This window comes from Mus musculus, chromosome 1, assembly GCF_000001635.26.
Source record: "Mus musculus strain C57BL/6J chromosome 1, GRCm38.p6 C57BL/6J".
Taxonomy (NCBI): Eukaryota; Metazoa; Chordata; class Mammalia; order Rodentia; family Muridae; genus Mus; species Mus musculus.
In genome coordinates, this window is record NC_000067.6 from 166,042,050 (window position 1) to 166,052,894 (window position 10,845).

The 10,845-nt window shown below is 45.9% G+C and overlaps 2 long non-coding RNA genes and 1 pseudogene across 9 annotated transcripts, besides 1 other annotated feature; 1 reads left to right on the plus strand and 2 right to left on the minus strand.

The window, feature by feature from the left end:
* Gm7626 (predicted gene 7626) lies at positions 1,228-1,663 on the minus strand (annotated as a pseudogene).
* Positions 3,403-7,043, minus strand: Gm33224. 8 transcript variants are annotated; one of them, XR_003948770.1, is made up of 4 exons: positions 6,945-7,043; positions 5,791-6,832; positions 4,534-4,736; positions 3,403-4,380 (listed from the first exon to the last, which is right to left on the minus strand). It is a non-coding gene; the product is annotated as a predicted gene, 33224 (long non-coding RNA). The 8 variants fall into 8 exon arrangements; XR_003948768.1 differs by having other exon boundaries at positions 4,534-4,893; positions 5,629-6,832; XR_373679.4 differs by having other exon boundaries at positions 3,403-4,893.
* Positions 5,429-8,830: an enhancer, noted in NCBI's record as "VISTA enhancer mm757". NCBI's record gives its function as "enhancer in: neural tube[10/12] | hindbrain (rhombencephalon)[10/12] | midbrain (mesencephalon)[10/12] | limb[10/12]" and the evidence as "EXISTENCE:transgenic organism evidence [ECO:0001131][PMID:17130149]".
* Positions 7,234-8,902, plus strand: Gm39693. Its single transcript, XR_865707.2, has 2 exons — positions 7,234-7,387; positions 7,662-8,902. It is a non-coding gene; the product is annotated as a predicted gene, 39693 (long non-coding RNA).

The following is a 10,845-nucleotide window of genomic DNA, read 5'->3' on the forward strand; positions in this document are numbered from 1 at the left end:
AGGACAGCCAAGGCTGCATAGAGAAACCATGTCTTGAAAACCAAACCAAAACCAAAATTTCATAGGATTTGCCTGGCATGTCTGAATTTCTTAGGACTAATCAGCTTTTTTTTTTTTTTTTTTTTTTTTTTTAATATTTAGGGTTGACCCCTTCAGAGTGATAAAGTCTTGCCAACCCATTCAACCACTGGTGTTTGAGAAACACCAACTTCTTTGATTTGACATGTTCACAGTTAGAGAAGAATTTTGTCTCTCAGAATGAATTGCATCACAAATATTATCCATATGCCTGATTAAAATGATATTTAGATGAGACATAAGACTATAGAGGTGATACTGAAATCACTGGGATGATATAAAAGTGTATTTTCTACATAAAGAAGATATGAATTTGGGGTGAGGAAGCAAAGATGGACTGCTATAGATATTTGTGCTGTACCCATTTATGTGTTGAAACCTAACTCCTGGTATGATGGTATCATGAGGACTTTGAGAAGAACTTGGATCATGAGAGTGGAACCTTCAGGAAAAGGATTCGTGCCCTTCTAGGAAGAGATCTAAGAAGGCTCACCTCTTCTCTCTGCTCTCCACCATGTGAAGAAAGCTAGAAAGAAAGAGAGCCCTCGACAGACGGCAGATCTACCAGCAATCTCTTCTTGGACCTCACAGCCTCTAGAACTGTGGAAGGAAAGTGTCCAGCCTAGGGTATTTTGTCATAGACACCCAAATACAGTGAGACGGTTTCTACTGAACTCTGTTCAGTATAGAATCTGTAGTGTAGGCACTAGAGCTGCCTTTCCTGGGCCCCTTAATCAATTCATTTTACCAAGTTCTGACCTCAAACTTATATCGAAAGGACATTTGCTGAGGTCTAGCCTATCAAATAAGACTTATTATGACCACTTCACCTGCTGGTTCATACTCAACCTTCAGGAGGCATTCAGGGCAGAGAACTCAGAGAAGTTCAAGGCACAGACTCTGGAGATGAGCTAGGTTCTGTCCTGGCCCTGACGTTAACTGGTTTCTATGAGTAAAGTGTCAGTATCCCCATACCTTCACCCCCAAAACGGCAGAAGATGGCAGTGTCTGCTCCTTAGACTGTATGGGAAGACTAGATAGAACAATGGACACACGTGCATGCAGTAGTCCTTGTTCCCCAACAAGACTTCATTCTACTAGAAGCCAATTGACCCTGAGCTTGGCACTGTGTTCCCTTTTTATTTCTTTTAGACAGCCAATTTTTTTTTTTTAATTGGGGGAATGGGTCTCTAGGGGCGGACCTGGGGCCCTCACTGCACAGCTCGCTCATTGGCACCATCTCCAGAATCCTGTGGCTTCATCACATCTGGAAGCTCTGGAGGGCTGAGAAGGGCTTGACGCGCGGAGCTTCGAAGGTGTCATCTGCTCGGAAGGCCAGGTCCACTGTGGCTGGCGCCTGTGGCCATGCTGTCTAACTAGTGAAGCCACACTCGGAGTTTTTCCATCATCAAGAAGCTGGTCGTCCTTGTAAAGTCGCTGCTCCTCTGGCGGCCGCTTGAGGATGCCCTCGAGGAGATGCGCTCCAGTTCCAACAGGGTGCTCTAGCTTCCTTAATGTTCTTAAAGATGGTGGTCTTGCGCGGGATCATAAGAAACACGTCCATCCCCGCGGCTGCTTCAGGCTCAATTAGCTAGCGCGGCTGCGCTCCGCCCCGCCCCTTCTGTGTTACTTTTATCATCAGTATTGTCCCACTCCAAGGTTTATACTCTCAACCTTACACTGTCAACTTAAGATACTGCACAGTGCAGCACTGATTAATCAGTAGCAGGGTGTTTCCTCCTCTGTGTCATCACTACACTCTGGGTTTAATGTCTCCCATCCCCCACCCAGTAACTGTGTCAGGCTTGTGGGATAGGTTTGTGACTTAGCAAGTGTTTACCTAGTACATAGCATGTCCAAGGCCCCAGCTTCATTCCCTGGCACAACAAAACAAAACAAAGGCAACTGTGGGCTCGTGAGTCAGCTCGCCATCAGCCACCAGCTGCTTCCTGCCTGTAGGATGCAGCTTTTGTCTCCCACATACTCTCAGCATAAAACCCTGGTCCAAGCACACACAAACCAAACGCCCACAGTTGAATGGTTCAGTGAGTGAATTAATGAAAATTATCACTGAAACAGCATCTCAACCTTGCTTCTTACAAATAAAATATAATTTAATCTCAAAACATTACATTTACTTCGTGTATATGTAAGGGGGTGGGGTGGGGGTGGGGAGATTACATACTCAGACCATGAGCAAGCTTGTGTGAGCCCCAGAGATCAGACGAAGGTCGTCTGCCTTGGTGGCAAACACTTCTACCCACTGAGCTATCTAGCTGGCACCTATATCATTTTTCAGTGACAGCATCCTTAATGTGGCCCTCCCCAGAAAAAAAGTCTTCATTTTTTAATCTACACTATTAATACTTCACATTTTTTAAAACGGTTTCTTTCAGGATCTTTTAGATTGATAGGAAATAACTGAAAGCACTGTTGAGTTTCCCTACGCCGGCCCAATTTCCCCTCTAGTTGACATTTTACATTTGCCACAATGAATGACCCAGTTCTAATACATTTTTATTAATAAAAGTCCACACTCTCCCCACGATCTCTTTGGGTTTCCTGTTTTCCCAGCGTAGCCTTTGCTGCCCCAGGTCCCTCCCTGTTCCAGCATGCTGTGTTTAGTTGCTACATCTCCTTGGCTTCTCTTGGTTGTGGTGGTTTCTCTCTAAGATCTGAAAAAGTCCCATTTGGGGGGCGTGGGGGGTTGTTCAGGTCAGCCTCCTCCATGACCCTAGCCAGCTGTCATTTTCCTGGAAGGGACTCTTGGATGCAGCTGAGGAAGGTTAAAGGGGGCACAGAATGGGCTGATGGACAGGCTTGAATGAAATTCATTGCTCTTGGCCTTCTAATGAGGTGCATGGCCAATGGCCTTGGGAGGATGCAGCCTCGGAAATACAGCAGAGTCTAACAATCTAGGAAACACAGCACAGTCTAAACCGTGACACACCAGGGACGGGCCATCTGCTTGGGCAGATTTTGGTGGCTTCTCTCAGTAGTCTTGTTAGGCCTGAGCAAGCCAGGGGCAGTGACCTCTCTTCTTGCCATTCACTGACTTTGCTTTCCTCTGGAACCAAATGCTTGCAATCCAGCGTCAGTCGATCCATCTCGTAGGTATACATCCAGGGGATCGAAACTCACACCCCATCATGCTCTCTGGCCACATCACATCAGAGGACGACCCACTGGCAGTGCAGGTGCCCTTTCCATTTCCATTTCCCCTTCCCTCTCTCCCCTCCTCCCCCCATCCCCAGTTCCTTTTCTAACTCTTGAGCAGGAGAGGGAAGGGCAGGATGGGTGGGAGTTTTAACTGTTACCTCTGGCCTAGTTCTTTCATCTCTTAAGCTAAATTCCAAAGGGGTAATTGTATTAGTCATCCCCAAATCCAGCCTTCTCAGAGAGCGCAGCCTGTGAGCTCCCCCTCTCTCCTTCTTTCAGGGGGTTGGAGAAGTGCAGTTTATAAAAGCCCCACTTCTAAGTCCCCAATCTGCACTTTCTGGAAGCTTTCCGGAGAGCAGCCATCCTAGCGGACCCCAAGCTGCACAGACTTGGACACTACATAACCTTTCTTTTCCCCAGCCCCCCACCTCCTTCTTCCTTGCAGCCAATTAAAGACAGACAGCACGCTGCCCCGCTGCTGAGGCTCTAACCGAAGGAGCAAGAGGAGTCTGGTGGGAGGGAGCTCCTGCTGAGAATGGGGCCCAGGCCCTGGGCTAGGCAGGATGGAATGTGCCGTGGGATTTAGGAAAGCTGTGGCTGGATATGAGACTCTGACAGCCAAAATGCACACAGCACTGGTGATTAAAACTAACAAGAACACTTGCCAATTTCCCTACAAGTTTGTCCTTTCTCCAGAGTAGTTTTGACAGTGGACAGGACACGAGGCATTTTTCTATGGCCACTCACTTCGTCATCTTATGTGGCTCCTACACCCAAGTAAATATTGAGATGTTTGAAGAAGTTACCATCCGCCTGTGAGGAATTTTTCTCCTTTTGCAAGGAAACCCACAGCCCAATCCAGTCCATGATCTCCTTCTGCTACTGTTTTGCTGGGCGCTTATAGATAGAAACCAGAACTTTCTTGTTATGTGTTCCTTTGCTATTTGGATAAAGTTTTTTTTTTTGTTGTTGTTTTTTTTAAAGAAAAAAAAAAGGACAACCACCCCTTTGTCATTTGTTACTCTTTCTGTGTTGATAGATCTTAAGAATGTATTTTCTGGACTGGTAGGACGACTCAGTGGTTAGGGGTGTGGGTGCTTGTAGCCAAGCCTGAAAAACAGCAAGCTGGTCTTAGCCAGTGCTCTGTAATATGAAAACAGAAAAAGAAGATTTAATTTAAGGTAACCACATCAGGAAGAAAAACAAGGGAGTCCAGGAACCTCCAAGTCCAAGACCTCCCTCTGAGATCCTGACAGAAGCATAGGAGAGGAGATAGGGCATGAGTAACCTGGTCACCTGGTCAAGCTGTGGTCCCCCACTCTTGTCTCAGCTCCTCCAGTCTCCCTTGCAAGGTGGTCCAGGAAGATGCCGGACTGAGATCTCTTCCTAGAAGACAAGTCTCTCCTGCTGCCGCAGGACTTCATCCTTTCCCTTCTCCCAGCCTGGGGCTCTCGGAGACATGTCAAGACTCTGCATTCCAATGGTCTGATACCTAAGGGCTGGGGCACACGTTTCTCTTATCCCCATTCCTGCCTGTGCCAGTGTAGAACCCATTTGTTCATTAATTCATCCACTCAAACCTTTCTATAAGCCAGGCATTGTGTGAGATGCTTGGATATAGCAGGGAAAGTCCCAGGGCCAGGTATGTTGAGATTCCTTTGAGGGAAGGCAAACAAATAAACAGACAAACAAACCAGTAAGTGTGGGATGTAATGGGTTCTAACAATCGCTGTAAAGATAAATAGAACAGTTTAAACAATTAGAGGACAAGAGAAGGCAGTGGCTTTTACACAGGTAGACAACCCTGTTGTGAGGTGACATTGGAGAGGAACTGAGGAAGTGAAGTCCCTGAGGAGAGACAGATGCTACTGAAGGCAATGTGGGCAAAAAGGCCCTGTGCCCTAATCCTCCTGACTCCAGAAAAGCAGTATTATTATTATCTCATCTCTAAAAAATATTATATCAATATTTTTGTATTTTATGTGAATGGAAGTCAGAGGAGTACTTTCAGAAGCCGGCTCTCTCCTTTCACGATATGGGTCCCCAGGGATCACACTCAGGTCTTCAGGCTTGGTAGCAGTCACCTTTGCCCACTGAGCCATCTTACTGGCCCTCTTATCCCACTTTAAAAACAAGATGGACAAACAAAACCCCCAAACTTGCTGCATCTCCACTTCCTTCATATTCTCCCCTCCCATCTCAGCCATACCTTTTTCTTCACTCACTGGCCCCCTCCCCTTTATTTTTATCGACCAGTCTTTCTCCGCACAATCTTGGAGTAAGCCTGGTTGCCCAGAAAATGCTAAATTGAAACAAACCAAACCAAACCATGAAGTTAAAGGAGTAGAAGAAGAAAAGCGAGCGAGCAGTGTCCAGTATGGAGGAGCCGACCTGTGTGCCCAGGACCACCTGTGGAGCAAACCTCTCTCTTCAAGTCCTGGGTATCAGGGCCTGTCAGTGTCTGCTGCCAGCTCGGGAAGATGCAGCGGATGTGGGAGGCAGAAGGGCCTCTAGAAAACTCATGTCTCTGTCAGCAGCACACTGAAAACTCACCAGGAATGCCAGAAAGATGAACTAGTTCACGAATTCAAATCAGAGCGTTTCGCTCTGCTACTTCCGTGACAGGGGAAACAGAAGGCGATTAGATTAGACGCAGCTTCAGGAAGCACGCTACACTTTATACGGCGAGGTAAAAGTGGTTCTGCGCAATTGTACTGCTTTTCTTTAATGTCATGCCAGGACTCAAGATCCTTACAGGAAAAACTCCTATGGGGTCGCGGGAGGGGGAGACTGAGACGCAGCTCAGTAGTAGACTACGTGGTCGGCGTGAACAGAGCCCTGGCTACGATCCCCACGGAAGAATAAAACAAGCAAGCAAGCAAACAAAAAAGTTTTCCACTCATAAGTACAAAGATCAGCATGGCTACACGCATTAAAACCTCCCGTGTCTTTAAAGGCACAGTTGGTAATGAAGGTAGGCAATGTCTCACGTGTTGTGTCTCCTCCATCCCCTTGTCGCCCCTCCCCGCCCCCCAGCTCACCACTGATCTAGTGTTTACTCTGTCACACCGAGAGGGAGCTAATTCTTGCTTGCATCTCTCAGTTATGTCCTCTGTGGAGCACTTCCTGGCTCCATTTCTATTTGATTTCTTGCTTGAGTGTAAGTTGTCAGTCAGTCACTCCATCAGCCTGCAGGCGCTCGCTCCAGCCTTCGGTCCCGTCTTCCTTGGCATGGGCTAGTCCGTTTTGCAGTCCCTGGGCTGTAAAATGAGTGGGTGATCGGGGTGACTGCGAAGAAGGGTTCGCACCCCTGCCTGGTGGTCACATGTGCCCTTCTGGTGCCCCTGCGGTGGCTTTTTATGAAGCAGATCTCCACCCCTATGACTGTTACCTCCTGGGTCTTATCGCGATCTTCTTCTGCCTTTTGCCCTCCGTCTGATTTCGAGGAGGAGACTGCTGACTTTCACCGGTGTATTTCAGAACGGCAAACCAAACCCAGCTCTTGCGTTTACACAGACAGTAGCAGGCTGCTAACTCACAACACATGTGGAATCATGTTAGCGCTGGAGTGCTGCCCCGGAAGTCTTGGGTATTTCTGTGTCAAAGAAAGGGAAAGAAGGAAGGGAAAAGGAGAGAAGACAATGAATGAATAAAGATTGTGTTAAAAGGAAACGCCTAGAAGGTGACTTTACTGTTCACTCACTCACTAGGAAAATCTTCGCATAAGTGCAAGAGATATTGATTGAATCCTTGTTAGGACAGGCGCTGCCTGGATAGCAGGAGTGGCTTCAGCCCGCTCTGCATGTGGAGTCAAGAACCCTGTGGGAGGTGGATATAGGATTGGCCCAAGTCGCATAACTAGAATATCTATCGGACCCCTGCCCGGTCACCATGGAGACCCCAGAGGAGAGGAGAAGAGGGAAAGACTTTCTGGCATCCCCCCATGCCGCTCCCAAAGTCCTTTCATCTTAGCCAGAGCCTCAACTCTCTCTGCAGCTGCAGCCTGCACCCACAGAGGACTTCTGGCAGAGGTATAAGGAGCAGCTGGCCTCTGGGGGCTTCGGCTGAGGGTGATGGATGCTGTGGAGGAGGAGGAGGTTGGCTCTGCCTCAAGGCTGCCAACCAGAGCTGCCATGAAGAAAATTATGAGGTGAATTAAACTTTAATTTGATTTTTATTTGGTTTCAGCAACCAATAAAGGGGTAGCAATTTCCCAAGCCCTGTCACCGGTTGGAGGAATGCTTTGAGAACATCTGGCTTATTAACAGCAGTAACAATAAAGGCCAACCCTGTCTTTGCAGAGGGGCTGCCTTCCAAGGCTCTTGGAGCACTTTGACTGATCATATCTGCTTCCCCCGCTCACAGCAGCCCCAGAGAAATCTTATTTCCTTGTAATTAAGCATAACTGCTAACCTCTCCCACAGCTTGCCCAGAATCGCCTGCTGGACTGACCTCCAGATGGACCACCAGGAGCACACAGAAGGACAGAACAGCAGAGTGGGGGTGAGGTCAAGACACAGGGAAAGACAGACTAAGGCGCAAGGTGGCTGTGTGCATTTGTTTTCTCTTCTCCTTATCCTCTGGAAACTTTGAACCAAGTTAGCAGAGTGCTGTGTTCTCCAGACTTAAGAAAGTGTATCTCTATATGTGTGCACAGGAAAAAGGTTTTACAAAATATTTCTGGCTTGCATAGAATTCTGTTTTTCTGGAAAACAGAAACGGTATAGAAATTTATTGTTCCCCCCCCCCAATATCTTCTCTCCTTTCTTTCCTTCATTTTGCTAGAATGCTTATCTTTTTTAGAAGTTAAAGACATAACTTATCCTAATTAATACAATTTCTAAATCAAGTATAGTTTAGTTACTAACAGTGATGCTGTTGTAAATGCCAAAAAATATGGTATATCCATACAGTGGAATATTATTTGGCTAGTAAAAGAAATGGCATGCTGGCACACATTGTACTGGGGCTGAACCTTGAACACATTTTGCTAAATGAAAGAAGCTAGCCATAACTACAATATAGTATATGAGTCCACTTGTGTGAATGTCTAAAATAGAAAAATTCATAGAATCAGAGAATAGGTTAATAGTTGCCAGATTTAGGAGGTAGGGATTACTAATGAATTTTTGAGATGATAAGAATGTTCTAGAATTAGCTAGTGCTGATGGTTGTACAACCTTAGGAGTATTTAAAAAAAAACACGGAATGATACATTTCAAGTTATTTATCTATTTATTTTGTATTATATGTACACATTTGTGTCTGTGTGTATGTCATGTGGGTCCAGGTATCCCCGGGAGACCAGAAGATGTTAGATCCTCTGGAGCTGAAGTTAGAGACCTCCCAATTGGGCTCTATAAACCAAACTTATGTCCTCCAGAAGAACAAGACACACTATCTTTTGTTGTTGTTATTTTGTTTCTTTTGTTTTGTTTGAGACAGCATCTCTCTATTTTGTAGCTCTGTCTTAGAATTCCTTTGGAAGACCAGGTTGGCCTTGAACTCACAGAGATCCACCTGCCTCTGCCTCCCAAATGCTGGAATTAAAGTCGAGTGGCCATCACAATGTGTGCTCTAAACTCCTTAGTCACCTCTCCAGGTCCTGAACTGTACATTTTAAATAGATGCATTATATGTCAATAAAGCTGTGACACTTCCATAATTCTGATAACTGGCGTGATTCAGGGATCTGTGGCACCCGATCGCTTAAATTCCACCCTCTTTGCATGTAGCACAAAAGACCTCTGATTCCTCCGTTTACTGCAAGATGGGAAACAAGTCTTCAGCAGTGGGATAATTTTTGAAAAATTACATTGGATGAGCAAAGTAAGCCATAGAGCAGGCCAGTAAGGTGGCCCAGTGACTGCAAGCTCTTCGCAATGAGCCTGGCCACCTAGGTGTGATCCTTGGGTTCCATGGTGGAGGGAGAGAACTGACTTGTGCAAGTTGTCCTCTAACTTGCATACTGGTTCTCTCTCTCTCTCTCTCTCTCTCTCTCTCTCTCTCTCTCGCTCTCTCTCACATACACACTAAATGTAATAAAAATAAATGTAAATTTCATAAGAGATAGAGCATGCCAGGCTAGCACTGTTCCATTGTGCAAACTGGAAGCACACTTCCCTTCGGCTCAGAGCTGTCTACACACGGCGTGAGGGAGGGTCTACAAGTTCCCAGACTTGAGGCGATATGGCCACCTGAGGCTGGGTAGAAGAGAAGACCAGGGATGAAGGGAGAGGGTCTTAGGAGTGTTGTTGATAATAAAAGTGTGTCAAGTTAAGGGGTTGATTGCCTTCTAAAGTTATTAAAATTTTGCAGAGAGAAGGCCTGAGGGTGTAGCTCAGTAGAGGAGTATTTTTCTAGCATGCATAAGGTTCTGGGTTCAATCCTGAACACTGTACTTTTAAAAATTGAAAATACCGCAGGAAAGATTTTTAGAAAACAGCTGAGAAGACAAGCCATCATAAGAGCAGTGGAGGCCAGTGTCACCAGGATGGGTGTGTTGCTTGATTTATAACTCAGCAGGGACATGCAGCTACCCCTCCTACACACCAAATTAAGATTACTAAAAATAATAAAATTAAGATTCTAAAAATATACAAATGATTGCAGAGATTGCCGAGTCCGTACAGAGCTTGCTACACAGCCTGAGGACCTAAGTCCCATGTCTAGTACCCATGTACAAAGCTGGGCATGGTAGCCTGTGCTAGTAATGTCAGGGCAGTGGAGGTGGAAGATCCCTGGGGCTTACTAGACAGCCAGCCTAGCAGTCACGGATGGAGTTGAGTCCTCAAAAAACATCGTGGTTCAGAAAATAGGTGGCTAGCAGCCGAGGAGAAAACATATCCAAAGTTGTTTTCTAGCCTACCCTTGCATGTGCACACACAGGCATCTGCACATATACACATACACACCCACACCCACTCACACCTGCACGCACACACATGCACCTGTACACACACACACACACACACACACACCTGTATATACATACACACTTCTACACACACAACCTATACACACAAAACCTGGGCCAGGTTTTGTTTGGTTGCAAAATATTCTTGATGAAGAAAGCCATGTGTTGATTTATGTGCTGGCTCAAAGCAGCACTTACCTTACTGCAAACAAGCACTTTGTTCTGCTCTGAGGATGTACATTTGGGCTCCCTGCTGTTCACTAGCCCTATACATACACACACATATACATACATACACACACACACATATACATACATACACACACACGTACCTGTACACACACACACATAGATACAAGTATTATAAAATACAAGGGAATATATTTGTTTCTATTGCTTTTTTCTATTTTTAAATTATGTGTCTGAGTGTTTTATTTGCATGAATACATATATGTGCACTGTGTGTGAAAGAGACAAAGACAGAAAGACAGTGAGACAGAGAAAGACAATGAGACAGAGAGAGACAGAGAAAGAAAGAGATGCAGACAGATAGTCAGACACTGATGCCTACCAAGGCCAGAAGAGGGTACTGGATCCCTTGGAATTGGAGTTACAGGCAGTTATGAGCTGCCCAGTGTGGGTTCTAGGAACTGAGCTTGGGTCCTTGGCAAGAGCAGCCAGTAATCTTTCTT